The 23184-nt window shown below is 38.6% G+C and overlaps 2 long non-coding RNA genes across 8 annotated transcripts in view; one reads left to right on the plus strand and one right to left on the minus strand.

Moving 5' to 3' along the window:
- Nucleotides 1-12751, plus strand: part of LOC125960818 (uncharacterized) — a 480299-nt gene extending 467548 nt beyond the window's left edge. The window contains exon 3 of the long non-coding RNA XR_007470865.1: nucleotides 12029-12751. This is a non-coding gene — a long non-coding RNA (uncharacterized LOC125960818). The remainder of the gene's footprint in view (nucleotides 1-12028) is intronic.
- LOC117198314 (uncharacterized) overlaps nucleotides 1-23184 on the minus strand; it is a 424014-nt gene that overhangs the window by 171794 nt on the left and 229036 nt on the right. The window lies entirely within an intron of this gene.

Genomic DNA, 23184 nt, shown 5'->3' on the forward strand with positions numbered 1-23184 from the left:
CTCCGGGCCAACTATGGGAGTCACAGTGCCCAGTAGACTATCTCTAAGAGATTTATGCCACTTTGCAGGCTCAACAGCTCTAAGCTGCCAGCAGAAGTGAGAAGGATGCATTCATGAGCCCATGTAAGACCCCCTCAAGCCTGCCCTACCCAGAAGGAGAGAATTTGGACTTAAGGACCTGCAATAAAAAAGATAAAAAGGCCAGAAAACAGATTATTATTCTCAGTGTGAGCCTGTTGTGGCCTGAAGTAACTTCAGTAAGTTGAGTAAACTAAGGAGGCCAGTCCTGCCTGCTAGCAAAGAGGTCTTAGACTAATCCTGCTCTCTGGGACCACTTAACGTCCCTGGGCCTCTGTTTCTTCATTTTTCCTTCTTTCTTTTTTTTCTGTTTAAACATCTTTACTGGGGTATAATTGCTTTACAATGTTGTGTTAGTCTCTACTGTATAACAAACTGAATCAGCTATATGTATACATATATCCCCATATCCCCTCCCTCTTGCATCTCCCTCCCACACTCCCTAACCCACCCCTCTAGGTGGTCACAAAACTCGGAGCTGATCTCCCTGGGCTACGCGGCTGCTTCCCACTAGCTATCTATTTTACATTTGGTAGTGTATATATGTCAATGCCACTCTCTTACTTCATCCCAGCTTACTCTTCACACTCCCCGTGTCCTCAAGTTCATTCTCTACCTCTGCGTCTTTATTCCTGTCCTGCCCCTAGGTTCTTCAGAACCACTTTTTTTTTTCTTTAGATTCCATATATATGTGTTAGCATACGGTATTTGATTTTCTCTTTCTGAGTTACTTCACTCTGTATGACAGTCTCTAGGTACAACCACCTATAACTCAATTTCGTTTCCTTTTATGGCTGAGTAATGCTCCATTGTATATATGTGCCACAACTTCTTTATCCATTCATCTGTTGATGGACACTTAGGCTGCTTCCATGTCCTGGCTATTGTAAACAGAGCTGCAATGAACATTGAGGTACATGACTTTTTTTGAATTATGGTTTTCTCAGAGTATAGGCCCAGTAGTGGGATTGCTAGTTCACATGGTAGTTCCATTTTTAGTTTATTAAGGAACCTCCATACTGTTCTCCATAGAGTGCAAGAGGGTTCCCTTTTCTCCACAACCTCTCCAGCATTTACTGTTTGTAGGGATTTTTAGGATGGCCATTCTGACCGGTGTGAGGTGATACCTCATTGTAGTTTTGATTTGCATTTCTCTAATGATTAATGATGTTGAGCATCCATTAATGTGTTTGTTAGCCATCTGTATATCTTCTTTGGAGAAATGTCTATTTACGTCTGTGCCCATTTTTGGATTGGGTTGTTTGTTTCTTTGATACTGAGCTGCATGAGCTGCTTGTAAACTTTGGAGATTAATCCTTTGTCAGTTGCTTTCTTTGCAAATATTTTCTCCCATTCTGAGGCTTGTGTGTTCTTCTTGTTTATGGTTTCCTTTGCTGTGCAAAAGCTTTTAAGTTTCATTAGGTCCCATTTGTTTATTTTTGTTGTTGTTTCCATTTCTCTAAGAGGTGGGTCAAAAAGGATCTTGCTGTGATTTATGTCAAAGAGTGTTCTGCGTATGTTTTCCTCTAAGAGTTTTACAGTGTCTAGCCTTACATTTAGGTTTTTAATCTATTTTGAGTTTATTTTTGTGTATGACGTTAGGGAGTGTTCTAATTTCATTCTTTTACATGTAGCTGTCCAGTTTTACCAGCACCACTTATTGAAGAGACTGTCTTTTCCCCACTGTATATTTTTACCTCCTTTATCAATAATAAAGTGACCATTTGTGCGTGGGTTTATCTCTGGGCATTCTATCCTGTTCCATTGATCCATATTTTTGTTTTTGTGCCAGTACTATACTGTATTGATTACTGTAGCTTTGTAGTACAGTCTGGAGTGAGGGAGACTGTTTCCTCCAGCTCCATTTTTCTTTCTCAAGAGTGCTTTGCCTATTTGGGGTCTTTTGTGTTTCCATACAAATCGTGAAATTTTTTGTTCTAGTTCTGTGAAAAATGCCATTGGTAGTTTGATAGGGATTGCATTGAATCTGTAGATTGCTTTGGGTAGTATAGTCATTCTCACAATGTTGATTCTTCCTATCCAAGAACATGGTATGTCTCTCCATCTGTTTGTATTATCTTTGATTTCTTTCAGCAGTTTCTGATATTTTTCTGCATACAGGTCTTTTGTCTCCTTAAGTAGATTTATCACTAGGCATTTTATTCTTTTTGTTGCAATGGTAAAAGGGAGTGTTTCCTTAACTTCTCTTTCATATTTTTCATCATTAGTGTATAGAAATGCAAGAGATTTCTGTGTATTAGTTTTGTGTCCTGCTACTATACCAAATACATTGATTAGCTCTAGTTGTTTTCTGGTAGCATCTTTAGGATTCTCTATGTATAGTATCATGTCATCTGCAAACAGTGACAGCTTTACTTCTTCTTTTCCAATTTGGATTCCTTGTATTTCTTTTTCTTCTCTGATTGCCGTGGCTAAAACTTCCAAAACTATGCTGAATAATAGTGGTGAGAGTGGGCAACCTTGTCTTGTTCCTGATCTTAGTGGAAATGGTTTCAGTTTTTCACCACTGACAATGATGTTGGCTGTGGGTTTGTCATATATGGCCTTTATTATGTTGAGATAAGTTCCCTCTATGCCTACTTTCTGGAAGGTTTTTATCATAAATGGGTGTTGAATTTTGTCAAAAGTTTTTTCTGCGTCTATTGAGATGATCATATGGTTTTTATTCTTCAATTTGTTAATATGATGTATCACTTTGATTGATTTGCATATATTGAAGAATCCTTGCATCCCTTGGATAAATCCCACGTGATCATGGTGTATGATTCTTTTAACATGTTGTTGGATTCTTTTTGCTAGTATTGTGTTGAGGATTTTTGCATCTATACTCATCAGTGATATTGGTCTGTAATTTTCTTTTTTTGTAATATCTTTGTCTGGTTTTGATATAAGGGTGATGGTGGCCTTGTAGAATGAATTTGGGAGTGTTCCTTCCTCTGCAATTTTTTTTTTAGAATTTGAGAAGGATCGGTGTTAGCTGTTGTCTAAATGTTTGATGAAATTCACCTGTGAAGCCATCTGGTCCTGGACTTTTGTTTGTTGGAAGATTTTTAAATCATAGTTTTGATTTCATTACTTGTGATTTATCTGTTTATATTTTCTATTTCTTCCTGGTTCAGTCTTGGAAGGTTATACCTTTCAACGAATTTGTCCATTTCTTCTATGTTGTCCATTTTATTGGCATATAGTTGCCTACAGTAGTCTCTAATGATTTTTTGTATTTCTGCAGTGTGCATTGTAACTTCTCCTTTTTCATTTCTAATTTTACTGATTTGAGTCCTCTTCCTCTTTTTCTTGATGAGTCTGGCTAAAGGTTATCAAATTTGTTTATCTTCTCAAAGAAGCAGTTTTTAGTTTTATTGACCTTTGCTATTGTTTTCTTTGTTTCTATTTCATTTATATTTGCTCTGACCTTTATGATTTCTTTCCTTCTACTAACTTTGGGTTTTGTTTGTTCTTCTTTCTCTAGTTCCTTTAGGTATAAGGTTAGATGCATATTTGAGATTTTACTTGTTTCTTGGCATAGGATGGTATTGCTATAAACTTCCCTCTTAAAACTGCTTTTGCTGTATCCCATAGGTTTTGGATCATCGTGTTTTCACTGTAGTTTGCCTTTAGGTATTTTTTGATTTCTTATTTGATTTCTTCAGTGATCTCTTGGTTATTTAGTAACATATTGTTTAGTCACCCTGTGTTTGTGTTTTTTATGTTTCTTTTCCCTGTAATTTATTTCTAATCTCATAGCGCTGTGCTCAGAGAAGATGCTTGATATGGAGAGACCTTCAAGATGGCAGAGGAGTAAGACGTGGAGATCACCTTCCTCCCCACACATACATCAGAAATACATCTATATGTGGAACAGCTCCTATAGAACACCTACTGAACGTTGGCAGAAGACCTCAGACTTCCCCAAAGGCAAGAAACTCCCCATATACCTGGGTAGGGCAAAAGATAAAAGAAAAAACAGAGACAAAGCATAGGGACAGGGCTTCCCTGGTGGTGTAGTGCTTGAGAGTCCGCCTGCCGATGCAGGGGACACGGGTTCATGCCCCAGTCCTGGAAGATCCCACATGCCACGGAGCAGCTAGGCCTGTGAGTCATGGCTGTTGAGCCTGCACATCCGGAGCCTGTGCTCCACAACAGGAGAGGCCACAGCAGTGAGAGGCCCACGTACAGCAAAAACAAAAAAGTATAGGGACAGGACCTGCACCTCTGGGAGAAGGCTGTGAAGGAGGGAAAGTTTCCACACACTAGGAAGCCCCTTCACGGCAGAGATGGGGGTGGTGGGGTGGGAGCTTCGGAGCCACAGAGGAGAGCACAGCAACAGGGCTGCAGAGGGCAAAGCGGAGAGATTCCCACACAGAGGATCGGTGCCGACCTGCACTCACCAGCCTGAGAGGCTTCTCTGCCCACCCACCAGAGCGGGTGGGGGCTGGGAGCTGAGGCTCTGGTTTTGGAGGTCAGACCCCAGGAAGAGGACTGGGGTTGGCTGTGTGAACACAGCCTGAAGGGGGCTAGTGTTCCACAGCTAGCCCGGAGGGAATCTGGGAAAAAGTCTGGAACTGCCTAAGAGGCAAGAGACCATTGTTTCAGGGTACGCGAGGAGAGGGGATTCAGAGCACCACTTAAATGAGCTCCAGAGATGGGAGCGAGCTGCAGCTATCAGAGCAGACACCAGAGATGGGCATGAAATGCTGAGGTTGCTGCAGCCTACAAGAAGCCTGTGTGCAAGCACAGATCACTATCCACAACTCGCCTCCCGGGAGCCTGTGCAGCCCACCACTACCAGTGTCCCACGATCCAAGGACATCTTCCCCAGGAAAACACATGGCACGCCTCAGGCTATTGCAATGTCATGCTAGCCTCTGCTACCACAGGATCGCCCCACATTCTGTACCCATCCCTCCCCCATGGCCTGAGTGAGCCAGAGCCCCCTAATCAGCTGCTATTTTAACCCCTTCCTGTCTGAGTGAAGAACAGACACTCTCAAGTGACCTACATGCAGAGGCGGGGCCAAGTCCAAAGCTGAATGCCAGGAGCTGTGCTCACAAAGAGAGAAAGGGAAATCTCCCCCAGAAGCCTCAGGAGCAGTGGATTAAATCTCCACAATCAACTTGATGTACACTGCAATTCTGGAATACCTGAATAGAAAACTAATCATCCCAAAATTGAGGTGGTAGACATAGGGAGCAACTGTAGACGGGGTTTGCTTTCTGCATCTAATATGTTTCCGGTTTTATGTTCATCTTAGTTTAGTATTTATAGTTTATTATCATTGGTAGATTTGTTTATTGATTTTGTTGCTCTCTTCCATTTTTTTAATATATAGATATATATATTTTTTCTCTTTTTGTGAGTGTGTATGTGCATGCTTCTTTGTGTGATTTTGTCTGTATAGCTTTGCTTTCGCATTTGTCCTAGGGTTCTGTCTATCCTTTTTTTTTTACTCTAGTTTTTAGCACTTGTTATCATAGGTGGATATGTTTTTTGGTTTGGTTGATCTCTTCTTTCTTTTTATTACTTTTTAATTTTTAATCCTTTTTAAAATTTTTTATTTTAATAACATTAAAACATTTTGTTTTGTTTTATTTTGTTTTATTCCTTCCTTCTTTCTTTTTTACTCCCTTTTCTTTTGAGCCATTTGGCTGACCAGGTCCTGGTGCTCTGGCTGGGTGTGAGGCCTGTCGCTCTGATGTAAGCTAGCTGAGCTGAATTCAGGACATTGGTTCACCAGAGACCTCCCAGCTCCACGTAACATCAAACGGCAAAAGCTCTCCCAGAGATCTCCATCTAAATGCTAGGACCCAGCTCCACTCAATGACCAGCAACCTACAGTGCTGGACACCCTATGCCAAACAACTAGCAAGACAGGAAGACAACCCCACCCATTAGCAGAGAGGCTGCCTAAAATTATAATAAGGTCACAGACACCCCAAAACACACCACTGGACATGTTCCTGCCCCCCAGAAAGACAACATCCAGCCTCATCCATCAGAACACAGGCACCAGTCCCCTCCACCAGGAAGTCTTCAAAACCCACCGAATCAACCTCAGCCACTGGGGGCAGACACCAAAAACAACGGGAAGTACAAACTGGCAGCCTGCAAACAGGAGACGCCAAAAACAGTAAGTTAATCAAAATGAGAAGACAGAGAAACAGAAGATGAAAGAGCAAGGCAAAAACCCACCAGACCAAACAAATGAAGAGAAAATAGGCAGTCTACCTGAAAAAGAACTCAGAGTAATGATAGTAAAGATGATTCCATGGAAATACAATGGAGAAAATACAAGAAACGTTTAACAAGGACCTTCAAGAACTAAAAAGCAAACAAACAATGATGAAGAAAACAAATGAAATTAAAATTTCTCTAGGAGGAATCAATAGCAGAATAACTCAGGCAGAAGCACGGATAAGTGATCTGGAAGATAAAATACTAGAAATAGCTACCACGGAGCAAAATAAAGAAAAAAGAATGAAAAGAATTGAGGACAGCCTCAGAGACCTCTGGGACAACATTAAGCAAACAAACATTCAAATTATAGGGGTCTCAGAAGAAAAGAAAAGAAAGGGAATGAGAAAATATTTGAAGAGATTATAGTTGAAAACTTAAATAATATGGGAAAGGAAATAGTCAATCAAGTCCAGCAAGTGCAGAGAGTCCCATTCAGGATAAATCCAAGGAGAAACATGCCAAAACACATATTAATTGAACTATCAAAAATTAAATACAATGAAAAAATATTAAAGCAGCAAGGGTAAAAGAACAAGTAACATACAAGGGAATCCCTATAAGGTTAACAGCAGAAACACTGCAAGACAGAAGGGAGTGGCAGGACAAATTTAAAGTGATGAAAGGGAAAAACCTACAACCAAGATTACTCTATGCAGCAAGGAGCTCATTCATATTTGACAAGAAATTAAAACCTATACAGACAAGCAAAAGCTAAGAGAATTCAGCACCACCACACCAGCTTTACAACAAATGCTAAAGGAACTTCTCTAGGCAGGAAATACAAGAGAAGGAAAAGACTTACAATAACAAACCGTAAACAATTAAGAAAATGGTAATAGGAACATACATATTGATAATTACCTTAAATGTAAATGGATTAAACACTCCAACCAAAAGACATAGACTGGCTGAATGGATACAAAAACAAGACCTGTATATATGCTGTCTACAAGAGACCCACTTCAGACCTGGGGGCACATACAGACTGAAAGTGAGAGGATGGGAAAAGATATTCCATGCAAATGGAAATCAAAAGTAAGCTGGAGAAGCAATTCTCATATCAGACAAAAATAGACTTTAAAATAAAGACTATTACAAGAGACAAAGAAGGACCCTGCATAATGATCAAGGGATCAATCCAGGAAGAAGATATAACAATTGTAAATATTTATGCACCCAACATAGGAGCACCTCAATACATAAGGCAAATGATAACAGCCATAAAAGGGGAAATTAAGAGTAAAACAATCATAGTAGGGGAATTTAACACCCCACTTTCACCTATGGACAGACCATCCAAAATGAAAGTAAACAAGGAAAAAAGCCTTAAATGGTACATTAAACAAGATAGCATTAATAGATATATATATAAGACATTACATCTAAAAACAACAGAGTGCACTTTATTCTCAAGTGCTCATGGGACATTCTCCAGGATAGATCATATCCTGGGTCACAAATCAAGCCTTGGTAAACTTAAGAAAATTGAAATCGTAACAAGTATATTTTCCAACCACAACGCTATGAGACTAGATATCCATACAGGAAAAAATCTGTAAAAGATACAAACACATGAGGCTAAACAATAGACTACTAAATAACCAAGAGATCACTGAAGAAATCAAAGAGGAAATCAAAAAATACCTAGAAACAAATGACAATGAAAACACGATGACCCAAAACCTATGGGATACAGCAAAAGCAGTTCTAAGATGGAAGTTTATAGCAATCCAAACCTACCTCAAGAAACAAGAAACATCTCAAATAAACAACTTAACCTTACACCTAAAACAATTAGGGAAAGAAGAACAAAAATCCCAAAGTTAGCAGAACGAAAGAAATCATAAAGGTCAGATGTGAAATAAATGAAAAAGAAGTGAATGAAACAATAGCAAAGATCAATAAACTAAAAGCTGGTTCTCTGAGAAAATAAACAAAATTGATAAACCATTAGCCAGACTCATCAAGAAAAAAATGGATAAGACTTCAATCAATAGAATTAGAAATGAAAAAGGAGAAGTAACAACTGACACTGCAGAAATACAAAGGATCATGAGAGATTACTACAAGCAACTATATGCCAATAAAATGGACAACCTGGAAGAAATGGACAAATTCTTAGAAAAGTACAACCTTCCAAGACTGAACCAGGAAGAAATAGAAAATATAAAGAGACCAATCACTAGCACTGAAATTGAGACTATGATTAAAACTATTCCAACAAACAAAAGCCCAGGACCAGATGGCTTCACAGGCGAATTCTACCAAACATTTAGAGAAGAGCGAACACCTACCTTTCTCAAACTCTTCCAAAATATAGCAGGGGGAGGAATACTCCCAAACTCATTCTACGAGGCCACCATCACCTTGATACCAAAACCAGACAAAGGTGCCACAAAGAAAGAAAACTACAGGCCAATATCACAAAGGTGCCACAAAGAAAGAAAACTACAGGCCAAGAAAAATACAGGCCAAGAAAGAAAAATACAGGCCTAGAATCTGTGCAAAATACCTCAACAAATACTAGCAAACAGAATCCAGCAGACATTAAAAGGATCATACATCATGATCAAGTGGGGTTTATCCCAGGAATGCAAGGATTCTTTAATATATGCAAATCAATCAATGTGATGAATCATATTAACAAATTGAAGGAGAAAAACCGCATGATCATCTCAATAGATGCAGAAAAAGCTTTTGACAAAATTCAACACCCATTGTTGATAAAAACCCTCAGAAAGTAGGCAGAGAGGGATAGTAAAGCCCATATATGACAAATCAACACTGAACATCGTTTTCAACGGTGAAAAACTGAAACCCTTTCCTCTAAGATCAGGAACAAGACAAGGTTGTCTACTCTCAACATTATTATTCAGCATAGTTTTGGAAGTTTTAGCCGCAGCAATCAGAGAAGAAAAAAAAAATAAAAGGAATTCAAATCAGAAAAGAAGAAGTAAAACTGTCACTGTTTGCAGATGACATGATACTGTATATACAGTATCCTACAGATGCTACCAGGAAACTATTAGAGCTAATCAATGAATTTGGTAAAGCAGCAGGATAAAAAATTAATGCACAGAAATCTCTGGCATTCCTATACACTAATGATGAAATATCTAAAAGAGAAATTAAGGAAACACTTCCATTTACCATTGCAACAAAAAGAATAAAATACCTAGGAATAAACCTACCTAAGGAGACAAAAGACCTGTATGCAGAAAACTATAAGACACTGATGAAAGAAATTAAAGATGATATAGATGGAGAGATATGCCATGTTCTTGTATTGGAAGAATCAACATTGTGAAAATGACTCTACTACCCAAAGCAATCTACAGATTCAGTGCCATCCCTATCAAACTACCAATGGAATTTTTCACTGAACTAGAACAAAAAATTTCACAATTTGTATGGAAACACAAAAGACCCCAAATAGCCAAAGCAATCTTGAGAAAGAAAAACAGAGCTGGAGGAATCAGGGTCCCAGACTTCAGACTATACTGCAAAGCTACAGTAATCACAACAGCATGGTAATGGCACCAAAACAGAAATGTAGATCAATGGAACAGGAGAGAAAGCCCAGAGATAAACCCATGCACATATGGTCACTCTATCTTTGATAAAGGAGGCAAGAATATACAATGGAGAAAAGACAGCCTCTTCAATAAGTGGTGCTGGGAAAACTGGACAGCTACATGTAAGATGAATGAAATTAGAACACTCCTTAACACCACACACAAAAATAAACTCAGAATGGATTAAAGACCTAAATGTAAGGCCCGATACTGCAAAACTCTTAGAGGAAAACATAGGCAGAACACTCTATGACATAAATCACAGCAAGATTCTTTGTGACACACCTCCTAGAGAAATGGAAATAAAAACAAAAATAAACAAATGGGACATAATGAAACTTAAAATCTTTTGCACAGCAGAGGAAAACTTAAACAAGACGAAAAGACAACCCTCAGAATGGGAGAAAATATTTGCAAATGAAGCAACTGACAAAGGATTAATCTCCAAAATTTACAAGCAGCTCATGCATCTCAATTTCAAAAAAAACCAAAGAACCCAATCCAAAAATGGGCAGAAGACCTAAATAGACATTTCTCCAAAGAAGATATATAGATTGCTAACAAACACATGAAAGGATGCTCAACATCACTACTCATTAGAGAAACGCAAATCAAAACTACAATGCGGGGCTTCCCTCGTGGCGCAGTGGTTGAGAGTCCGCCTGCTGATGCAGGGGACACGAATTCATGCCCCGGTCTGGGAAGATCCCATATGCCACAGAGCAGCTAGTCCCGTGAGCCATGGCCACTGAGCCTGCGCGTCTGGAGCCTGTGCTCCGCAATGGGAGAGGCCACAACAGTGAGAATCCTGCATACCGCAAAAAACAAAACAAAACAAAACACTACAGTGCGGTATCACCTCACAGCAGTCAGAATGGCCATCATCAAGAAATCTACAATAAATGCTGGAGAGGGTGTGGAGAAAAGGGAACCCTCTTGCACTTTTGGTAGGAATGTAAATTGATACAGCCACTATGGAGAACAGCATGGAGGTTCCTTAAAAAATTAAAAATAGAACTACCATATGACCCAGCAATCCCACTACTGGGTATGTACCCTGAGAATACCATAATTCAAAAAGAGTCATGTACCACAGTGTTCATTGCAGCTCTAGTTACAATAGCCAGGACATGGAAGCAACCTAAGTGTCCATCGACAGATGAATGGCTAAAGAAGATGTGGCACCTATATACAATGGAACATTACTCAGCCATAAAAAGAAACGAAATTGAGTTATTTGTAGTCAGGTGGATGGACCTAGAATCTGTCATACAGAGTGAAGTAAGTCAGAAAGAGAAAAACAAATACCGTATGCTGACACATATATATGGAATCTAAAAAAAAAAAAAAAGTGGTTCTGAAGAATCTCGGGGCAGGACAGGAATAAAGACACAGACATAGAGAATGGACTTGAGACGTAGGGAGGGGGAAGGTTAAGCTGGGACGAAGTGAGAGAGTGGCATGGACATATATATACTACCAAATGTAAAACAGATTGCTAATGGGAAGCAGTTGCATAGCTCAGTGAGATCAGCTATGTGCTTTGTGACCACCTACAGGGGTGGGATAGGGAGTGTGGGAGGGAGACACAAAAGGGAGGAGATAGGGGGATATATGTATATGTAGAGCTGATTCTCTTTTTTATAAAGCCAAAACTCACACACCATTGTAAAGCAATTATACTCCAATAAAAGTGTTTAAAAAATCTATCTGGTCTATTGTGTCATTTAAAGCTTTTGTTTCCTTATTAATTTTCTGTCTGGATGATCTGTCCATTGGTGTTAGTAAGGTGTTAAACTCCCCCACTGTTATTGTGTTACTGTTGATTTCCTCTTATATAGCCATTTGCCTTATGTATTGAGGTGCCCTTATGTTGAGTGCATATATATTTATAATTGCTATATCTTCTTCATGGATGATCCCTTGATCATTATGTAGTGTCCTTCCTTGTTTCTTGTAACATTCTTTATTTTAAAGTCTACTTTATCTGATATGAGTATTGCTACTCCAGCTTTCTTTTCATTTCCATTTGCATGGAATATCTTTTTTCATCCCCTCACTTTCAGTCTGTATGTGTCGCAAGGTCTGAAGTGGGTCTCTTGTAGACGGCATAGATCCAGGTCTTGTTTTTGTATCCATTCAGCAAGCCTGTGTCTTTTGGTTGGAGCATTTAATCCATTCACATTTAATGTAATTATTGATATATATGTTTCTATTACCATTTTCTTAATTGTTTTGGGTTTGTTTTAGTAGGTCCTTTTCTTCTCTTGTGTTTCCCACTTAGAGAAGTTCCTTTAGCATCTGTTGTATAGCTGGTTTGGTGGTGCTGAATTCTTTTAGCTTTTGCTTGTCTGTAAAGCTTTTGATTTCTCCAGAGAAATGTGAATGAGATCCTTGATGGGTAGAGTAATCTTGGTTGTAGTTTCTTCCCTTTCATCACTTTAAATATATTGTGCCATTCCCTTCTGGCTTGTAGAGTTTCTGCTGAGAAATCAGCTGTTAACCTTATGGGAGTTCTCTTGTATGTTATTTGTCGTATTTCCTTTGTTGCTTTTAATAATTTTTCTTTGTCTTTAATTTTTGTCAATTTGATTACTATATGTCTTGGCGTGTTTCTCCTTGGGTTTATCCTGCCTGGGACTCTCTGAGCTTCCAGACTTGGGTGGCTCTTTCCTTTTCCATGTTAGGGAAGTTTTTGACTATAATCTCTTCAAATATTTTCTCGGGCCCTTTCTCTCTCTCTTCTCCTTCTGGGACCCCTATAATGCAAATGTTGGTGCATTTAATGTTGTCCCAGTGGTCTCTTAGGCTCTCTTCATTTCTTTTCCCTCTTTTTTCTTTATTCTGTTCCTCAGCAGTGATTTCCACCATTCTGTCTTCCAGGTCACTTATCTGTTCTTCTGCCTCAGTTATTCTGCTATTGATTCCTTCTAGTGTATTTTTCATTTCAGTTATTGTATTGTTCATCTCTGTTTGTTCTTTAATTCTTCTAGGTCTCTGTTAAACATTTCTTGCATCTTCTCGATCTTTGCCTCCATTTTTCTTCCGAGGTCCTGGATCATCTTCGCTATCATTATTCTGAATTCTTTTTCTGGGAGATTGTCTATCTCCACTTCATTTAGTTGTTTTTTCTGAGGTTTTTTCTTATTCCTTCATCTGGCACATAGACCTCTGCCTTTTCATTTTGTCTATTTTTCTGTGAATGTGGTTTTTGTTCCACAGGCTGCAGGATTGTAGTTCTTCTTGCTTCTTCTGTTTGCCCTCTGGTCTCCTTAAGGTCTTTCTGATCCATCAGGTTTTTTAAAAAAGTAAGATATCTCAACAAAATCTATATATTATATTATCATAATTGAGGGTTAAAAAAAGCCAGATTTTCAATTAACCAAAATACAGCATGATTATCATCCAGGAAATTATGGTAGTTCAATTCAGTAATGACTAGAACTTGAGCTAGAGATTTTTCATAGAGAAAATCAAAGCTTTCATAGAGAAAATCAAAATTTTCATAGAGAAAATCAAAAGATTTACAGAACATTACAAAATATGAAGAAATGTTTAAAATATAAATGTTAAGAAAGGTAATAAAACAATATACAAAATCTTGTACATATATAATGTACATGTTCCAAAATAACAATGTTGTCTACATTTGCATATATACTGAGAATAAATATTGGGGTAAGAGAGAAATCAAGACAGAGCAAGGGAGCATATAGAAAAGTCTGGAAAGAAATACAACCAAATGTTAACAGTAGTTGTCTCTTAGAGTGATAATGTTTAAGTTGTTTTTGTTATGGGTGATTTTAATTTACATCTTTATATTTTCCTATTTTTGTAAAATGTCTTCATTGAGCAAATATTACTTCTAAAATCAGAAAAAAAGAAGTACTGTTGTCCAAAAGAGTCATTTGGAAGAAGGAAGCTACAGAATGTTTAGAAACATAACAAATTCATTTTTCAGTGTTAGCAAACTACAGAAAATAAGCTTCTAATTAAGGGTGTAATTTTAAAACCTATTGTCATACTCCTTTAATATACTTCAGAAGAAAAATAAATGCTATTTTGTCTAAAATATAGCTGATTCGTGCATTATTTTTAAATTGCTAGTTATTAGTTAAGTCCAACCAATAATTTCTGAATGTTTGAAAGAAGACAAAGTGATAGAAACTCAGCGTGTGTACACAGCAGAACCCCATTTCCTTCACTGATTGGATAGTTCCTCAGAGAAAAGAGAAAATAACTCCTCAATATAGCAAAACTTATATCCAGACTAAGTCTTCACACACAGAGAAGGAAAATAATAACCAGATATACATAGAATTTGCCAGGTATTTAAACCAGCCATCTGGAGATTCAAGACTAAGAATAGGCTTTATTTTCATGTATGTGAATGTGATCAATTGAATCATGATCCATTTTGCATCACACCTTCTCTCCAAGCCAACCATTCAATAAAAAGATGAGGATGACAGCAAAGATGACACTAGTGTCTTTACTGTTCATTCCACAAATGTCTGATGAGTATCTACCAAGTGCAAGGCTATCTTCATTTCTTCAGCAGTATGAAGATAAGACTATCAATTTCAGCTCCCAGGTAGATGGGAGCTGGGCTTTAGCATGGACAAGGGGCAGTGTCCTGGGAGCTTACAGTAGGGGCAGATATGAGGGTCACTTGACCAAGATCTGCAGAGCATAGTGTTAAGCAGAAATAATACAAAAGCCAAAATCAAAGTCAGGCTGACCAAGTGAACTGTCAGTCCAAAGGAGAGTGTAGGCTGAGAGGAGGACTCCTAGTAGGAGTCAATAGGTAGAAACCAAAACAGAGAAGAGGATTCATAGGCTAGGGATAGGTGGAGAAATTTCCTGAGGCAGAGGGCATTCTACATATAGCTTCATAGAGCATGTTCTGCAATGTGGCCTGGAAGAGAGGTGGACAAACACAATCCCTGCCTTCAAGAAAATCACAGCCTAGCCGAAGATATAAGATCCATTTCATTCTGCACACTTACATGTCAGCTCCACCCAACAGCTCCCTAAGCCTTGAAACATGCCTCAGTCAAACGCTCACTTTGTGTTGTATGAATAGATGATGATAATGAAGATTATGTCAAAGAGACAAAGGAGGCTGTAGATAAAGAGACGAGGCAGGGAAGTGGAATGCTCCAAAGACAAGGTGTCAAGACACCTGGTTCTAGTCCTTGGCTCTACTACTAACAAGGGTTAAGTTGGACAAGTCATCTAAGCTCCAAGTTTCATGAAGGAATTGGAGCAGATAAGATCCCTTTTTTCTTCTTTTTCCTTTTCTCCATAAAATGAATTCATCTTTCTTAAATCAGATTGGAAATTTCTTTCTGATCCTGCCATTCTTCCAAATGTATTGAATAAATTCAAATATTTTATAACTCTTGGCCCTTTTAAAAATTAACTGCAATTGAAGCATCTGCTTGAACAGAGTTATTTAGGAAAAAAAAAAAAACACTTAAATCTAAGTAGTATCCTTGCATTATCTCCCTTGTGGATATGTAAACTTTTAACCTCTTACCTTGAATAGAGTTTCCACATTTGCCCTATTTAATCAACGATAAAAGTCAGATATGTCATTCCTTATACTTTATCCGTTAGCAGCATACTGTAGATTCCAACAGAAAGACTGTTTTTCCCTTTCCACGTTCTATAGTGATAAAGAAGTTACTGCTAGTTTATCAAAATAATTTATGCCTTAAAATTCCTCTAAGGGCAGAGACAAAATAATAATGTCCATTCCATTTTAGGTTTTGGTCTCAGCAGTTCCATTGGTATAGGATATGACATACTAAGGAGAAAAAAATCATAAATCAGTTTTAGTAATGCTATTACACATTTTTTTAAAAAATTCTAAATTTCAACATATCAATGTCTTTGATTTTGTTTGAACCACTGCTCCCGAAAAAATTAATTTAAATTTTTTCAAAGAGATTTTAAAACCCGTTTTGTTATCTATAATTGGTATCAAGATACAAGATTAAGTATTCACAAAAGGAAAGATAAGGAGGATTTTCTATTTTAATAAAAAATCCACAACGGGAAGGAAAAAATAATTCAAATAAGGTAAAACAAAATTGGAAAGTAGAACACAGAAAATTCTAAAAGTCAACAAAATATTATGGAAAGATTCCAAACTGGCAAAAGTGGGAGAGTGATGATCCATTTCGTTAAATTACATATTGAAATAAAATTACTAATTTTCAGGGGATATTATTTCTAGTTTCATGCTCCACAATGCAATCATCTTGAAACCCCATCGGCCTTGATTAGCCAAATGAAGTTTCCAGAAAAGCTAATTTTGAAAAAAGGGAGGAAGGAACTTGTTGCTGAAAACAAAATAAAGCTTCACATCTGTGTCCGCATCTGAAGTTGTTCTGTAAGAGCTGATAACTTGTTAGAAAGCAACTTTTTTTTTTTCAAGACAGTGGATTTACATCATACATTTTATCTCTCCAAGGAAATTCTAATTACTCGTTCCAATCATTTCTGATTGATTTGCTTTTTATTCATCCAAGGTATTCTCTGCTCTATGATGAAATCAAGCCTTCAATAAAATTCCAAAAATTTGAGAACAATTTACAAGCTCCAGATGACTGAAAGTTTTCTCATGTCCGTTTGGCATTCAGAAGGAGAGTTTCACCAAATATATTCTGAAGAAGAATACATCTGGCACTCACTAAAACAAAGAACTCACCAGTGACATACTTGAGGCAAATTAATATCACATAAATGCAAAGTTGCCAATATTCTTTGAAGCCAAAGCTGCAATCCAACCTCCATGTACTTCAATGAGTCTTCTTCTAGCACAGGCCACCAGCCACATAGGTTAATGTTTGGGGGTGTTTTAGTAATCAATTTAATAAACACATTATCTTCTGTGTAGAAGTTTATAATGGTGTGTGTGTGTGTGTGTGTGTGTGTGTGTGTGTGTGTGTTAGAAAAGACAGCATGTGCTGAAAGCCCACTTAAATTCATTTTTTCTCTTGGTCTGATGCTGACTCCAATTCAGTAACAAAAGATAAAATAAAAATTAAAGAATTTTAGCACTAAAAGACAATTAGAAACTATCTCTTCCAAGGGCTTGTTTTAATAATGGCAAGTATATCAGAAATCCTTATGTGTATTTACCACAAGAATGTTTTCTTGGATAATAATGGTAAACTTAGCTATTCAGAACTATTGAATTTTTAAGCATCAGTATGAAAGCAGCCCAAGAAATAAATAATTTAATCAACATTATTCTTGCAAGACTATGCTACAGGGGCTATCAGTAGTCAGTGATCAAATTTTATCATGTCACTAAGAAATCTAGTATTTAACAAATGAACTCTTTTTATGAAAGGCAAAGACTTATACAGCCAAATATGGCTCAAGCATTGGCTTCTCTTTCAACAGATTCATAAGGGCATATACTTTCACAAACCAACTGGACCCAAATATTGCCTTATTTGGCTACATGGCCAAAAACTGTAGGTTATGTCTGCTATTCATGTCTTGGTCTAGAGGACACCAGGGTTACCCAAGGTTGGGCATAGTTAGCCAACGCCTTAATCAGCTGCTCTTAGAACTGAGCCACACTGATAGGACATCTTTGATTTGGATGTACAGTTGAAAGCAGACAGAGACTTAAAGCACACGCAGGCACTTCCCTGGTGGCGCAGAGGTTAAGAATCACCTACTAATGTAGGGGACATGGGTTTGAACCCTGGTCCGGGAAGATCCCACGTGCCACGGAGCAAATAAGTCCATGCACCACAACTACTGAGCCTGCACTCTAGAGCCTGCAAGCCACAACTACTGAGCCCACATGCCACAACTACTGAAGCCCGCACACCTAGAGCCCATGCTCCACAACAAGAGAAGCCACCGCAACAAGAAGTCCATGCACCACAACGAAGAGTCGCCCCTGCTCGCTGCAACTAGAGAAAGCCCGCACACAGCAACAAAAACCAAACACAGCCAAAAATAAATAAATAAAAGGAATTAAAAAAAAATAAATCACGATGCATAGTCATTGACATCTGTGAATCTCTTCTGAAATTGTCATTTCCCCCCCTCACCAAACAGATCTTCAAATCTTTAAAATCTCAGATTCCCGTGGGTTCATAGCAATTTAGCAAGGTGAATTTATTGCAATCTCCAGTTGCAGTCCACTCAATCTACATGTCCAGTTTGAATCTGTGTAGTTGTACCACATTGAAGAATCATCCATGTTTCTGTTCTATCCCTGCAATCCTAGATATTCAGTTGGTGGTGGGGAGGGAGTAACATAGAGGAAACTTTAGAGCAGGGGTTCTTGCTACCAGACAGCTTGCTTTAGAACCCCTACTTTGCTGCTCACTACCTATATGACCAGGGCAAGGTACTAAACTGTTCTGTCTCAATTTCCTTTTTAGTAAAATAGGCATAATAATAGTGCTGTTGAATTAACACATGTAGCACTTGCTTCAGTTCCTGACATAGTGTAAGTACTACATACATGTTAACTATTACTATTTATTACCAGTAAGGAAGTACAATTTTATAAGCCACTTGAAATTCAAAAAATTAGGTATCTCAGAGCCATTTATTCAAAAAATACCATTGTCTTAGGGCGCTGCTCAGGGTGGGGTCACAGATTTCCATGACCCAGTCATCAAACTGCAGTAAACTATGTGTCCAGACCCTGATTCCTCTAAATAGCCCATAAACTAGACAGAGTTACACACAAAAATATGAAGCAATTTTTAGCCTTAATAACCTCTTTTATTCTATCATGCAATTAACCCGACTACATGATTTAAGATTAGTCACTGTGATCAATAATAACAACAGCAGCAATAGCTATGTGCAAAGAACTGTACTAAGGGTTTTATGTGCATTTTCTTATTTAATACTCATAAAAATTCTATGAGATAGGAATTATCATTAACCCCATTTCACATGTGAGGAAACTGAGGCCCAAAAAGGGTTAAGTAACTTTCCCAAGTTCACACAGTCAGTGAGTGGCACAGCAGGACTTGAACCCAGGCTCTCCGGATCCAAGCCCTACACTACACTAACCCCTCATTGGGGGTTATCTTAGGGTGTGTCCATCATTCCTGAACCAATCACTGTGTCTACAGATTTGATGTTGATTGGCAGAGACTGAGCCACATGCTCACCAAAAAGTCACAGGAAAAATAAGCTCCATACAAATTGTATGAAGTGGGAGTACTCAAGGCCAAACTGTGGTGTCTAGATTCAAAGATAGTAAGAATAAGCCGGCAAAGGATACAGCAGTCCCCAATTACCCATGATTTTGCTTCCCACAGTTTCAGTCACCCAAGGTCAACCACGGTCTGAACATATATGGAAAATTCCAGAAATAAATAACTCATAAGTGTTAAATTGCTGTACCATTCTGAGTATCATGATAAAATCTTGACTCATCCTGCTCCACCCCACCAGGGGTCCCCAACCATTGACATCATCTGCCTACATCCAATCATAGACATCATCGTGGTTCGATGATCCAGGATCACCAGAAGCAGATGATTCTCCTTTTGACTTATTGTCAGAATGTCAATAGTAGCCTAACACTAAGTCACAATGCCTATTGTCATTCACGTCACTTCATCTCATCATGTGAGCATTTTATCACCTTACATTATCACAAGAAGAAGGGTGAATACAGCACAATAAGATATTTTGAGAGACAGACTACATTCACATAACTTTTATTATAGTATATTGTTATAATTGTTCTATTTTATTATTAGTTATTGTTGTTAATCTCTTACTGTGCCTAATTTATAAATTAAACTTTATCATAGGTATGTATGTATAAGAAAAAACATAGTATATATAGGGTTCAGTACTATCCATAGTTTCAGCATCCACTGGGGGCCTTGGAACATACACCCCGTGAATAAGAGGGAACGACTATATAAATGAAATAAAAGCTCAGGGTGGATGCCCCAGCTCCTGGCCTGCCGTGTAGCTCACAGAGACAAACCTAAATCTAGAAGTCCTTACAGCCCGTGTAGAATGGGCTGTCTTCCAGTCAGAGAAACCTGGAATCGCAGGCTCAGTGCCCTTCGTATCCTCAGGCTCATCGGCACACAGAAACAACTTAAACCACTACAGAAGACAATAATTCTGCCACATCACCAGACCTAATAGCCAGGTTCTGGACTTTGACATTCTTGTTTTACTGACACTGGGCCATTTCTCCTTTTTTTTGGACTTAGGAGTTTTTCCTTTGTGTACACTTAGGGGCATTCTATGGGCAAAACTGGTCATGGCCTACCACTATAAGGGAATAGATGATGAACAGGCAAAAGCAATGTGATAAATACAGGAAAGTAGAATGTGATAACAACAGGCAAGTATCAATACAATATAATAACTACAAATAAATGTTGTTACCCAGGTCAATGTGTGTGCAGAACTGACTCAAAGAAGTTGAGCAACTGCCATGGTTCCCCAGCTAGAGCATGGCAAAAGTCCAGGCAAGAACTCCTGAGTCCTATCCTATTTTCTTTCTGCCACATCTTTTCTGTACACTTTTTTTTTTTTTTTTTTTTTTTTTTTTGCGGTACGCGGGCCTCTCACTGTTGTGGCCTCTCCCTGTTGCAGAGCACAGGCTCCGGACGCGCAGGCTCAGCGGCCATGGCTCACGGGCCCAGCCGCTCTGTGGCATGTGGGATCTTCCCGGACCGGGGCATGAACCCGTGTCCCCTGCATCGGCAGGCGGACTCTCAACCACTACGCCACCAGGGAAGCCCCTGTACACTTTTTTATTTATTTATTTTGGCTGCACTGCACAGCTTTCAGGGATCATAGTTCCCCCACCAGGGATCAAACCTGGGCCCTGGCAATGAAAGCACCAAGTCCTAACCACTGGACCACCAGGGAATTCCCTTCTCTATACCTTTAAGTTTGCCTAGGACTGAGGGCTTTCCCAGGACACACAACTTTCAGTGCAAAAACTGGAAGAGTCCTGGGCAAAGTGGGATAAGTTGATCACCCCACCATTAATCCCTACGTAAATGTTCCATCTTCACTGCTTTCTTACTGAATTCATTTTTCACAGATTTCACTTTCCAGTTGCCCACACCCAATAAAATATTATTAACCAGGTTTTATCTGCAAGACCTGTGGCTCCATGACTCAGTTAATTAAAGACCCTTGTGGATCCTTGAGACTTCTAATTATTTTCAGGGATTTTTTAAAAAAGGGAAATAGTAAAGAAAACATAATAATATAAGTTTTTCTTTGTGATACATATAGGATAATAGCTGGCAAACTGGGAAATAGAGGGCTCCTTTATAAAAGTTGATCACTGGTTATTTGACAAATGCTGTGAAGAGAAGCCACAGTTGTCTTCCTGAGGTAGTGACTATTAAAGGAAGATCTGAAGTCTTAAATCTTTGAAAATCACAAACACACACACAAAGGTAAGGGGATGGAGGGGGACCCAGAAGCTGATCCAAGAAGAAGTGGTTGGAATGTTCAGCTTGCCCCAGGACAGAAAGCCTGGGAATCTCTCCCAACAGCCTCTCCCAAGTGGCAGCCAAGGCCTGCCACTCTGGGGTGCAGGACACAGGTACAACACATCACAAGAGCCAGAGCCCCCGGAGTAGGAGGCTTCCTCACGCTAGCAGCAAGACATCTTCCGCTCCAAGTAACTGAACACCTGACTCAAACTGGCTTGCGCCATAAGGAAATACATTACACCTCACAAAACTGGGGTGCAGAGGCAGGACAGAGTTCGCTTCTGGCTGATTTAGAAGCTCAACAATCAGGGCCACATTATGATTTTCATTGTCCCTGGGCACTTTGGCCTTCACGGGCCCCTTTCTCCATACAAAAATTATATTTTACAAACTGCAATGGTATAAGGACAAATATAATCCAGACTGGACGATATTTATTTTTTCCTTCTGACTTTAAAAATTAAACCTTTCTGGAGAAGCCCTAAAAGTATCATGAGTTCTAGGGTCAGTCGGCCCTCTGAACAATCCCTCAAGATCCAGGCTCTCTCCATGTGATTGGCCATGCGTAGTATGTGTCATCCTTATGCTCAGGCTGGCTTCCCTCCAGGCTGTAATATGGCTGCCAGTGGCAACTGAGGCAAAGGACTCCACTGTTCTCCTCCACTGTGAGCTCAGAAAGCCTTTTACCTAGGAAAGAAATCCTTCCTTTCAGTTCTGATTGGTCAAAGTGGGACAATGGGCTACCCTGAAACAACAGCCAGAAAATGCCATTGCTGATTTCATTACCTTAGACTAGTCAGGAGATACCCTATTGTAAGAAATACCTAAATAATCCTGGGTTATGTTACGATGGAGGAACGGTCTACTACAGCCCATCATATTATATATTGTAATACCTAAGAACAATCATTCACATGTATTTGATATTTGATTGATGAGTTTCTTTCTCAATCCCCACAACCTTAAGTAGAGTGTGTTATCCTACCCATTTTACAGAAGCAGAAACTGAGGTTTATAGAGCTTACAAGATTTGCCCAAGGTAAGATTTTGTAAATAGTACATAAAGAGGACAAAACATAAAACAACAACAACAAAAGTTAGACTTCATCAAAATTTAAAATGTTTGCTCTCAGAAGACAGCATTAAGAAAATGAAGAGGCAAAGCAAAGACTGGGAGAAAATATTCAAAACATATATATCTGACAAAGAACTTGCAGGGAGACTATATTTAAAAAAAAAAACTCTTACCACTAATAAGACAAAAAACCAAAAATAAAGAAATGGATGAAAGATTTGAATGGGCTCTTCACAGGAGAAGACATAATGATGGATAATAAGCACATAAAAATGTTCAATATCATTAGATATCAGAGAAACGTAAAATAAAACCACAATGAGATGCCACTTACACACCTGCCATAATGGCTAACTTATAAATTACTGACAGTATCACATAGAATTTCACATATTGCTGGTAAGAATGTAAAATGGTACAGTCACTTTGGGAAACATTTTGGCACTTTCTTATAAAGTTAAACATACCCATACCATATGATCCAGAGGTCCCACTCCTAAGTATTGCCTAAAAGAGAGGAAAACTTCTGTCCACACAAAGATTTCTACATAAATGTCCATGACAGCTTTATTCATAAACAATCCAAATATCCATCAACAGGTGAACAGATAAACAAACCAGGGTATATCCACACAATGGAATACTAGTCATCAATAAAAACGAATGAACATCTGATACACCTAACAACAAGGATGCATCTCAAAAGCATGCTGAGTGA

The sequence above is a fragment of the Orcinus orca genome, chromosome 13 (assembly GCF_937001465.1).
Source record: "Orcinus orca chromosome 13, mOrcOrc1.1, whole genome shotgun sequence".
NCBI classification, from domain to species: Eukaryota; Metazoa; Chordata; class Mammalia; order Artiodactyla; family Delphinidae; genus Orcinus; species Orcinus orca.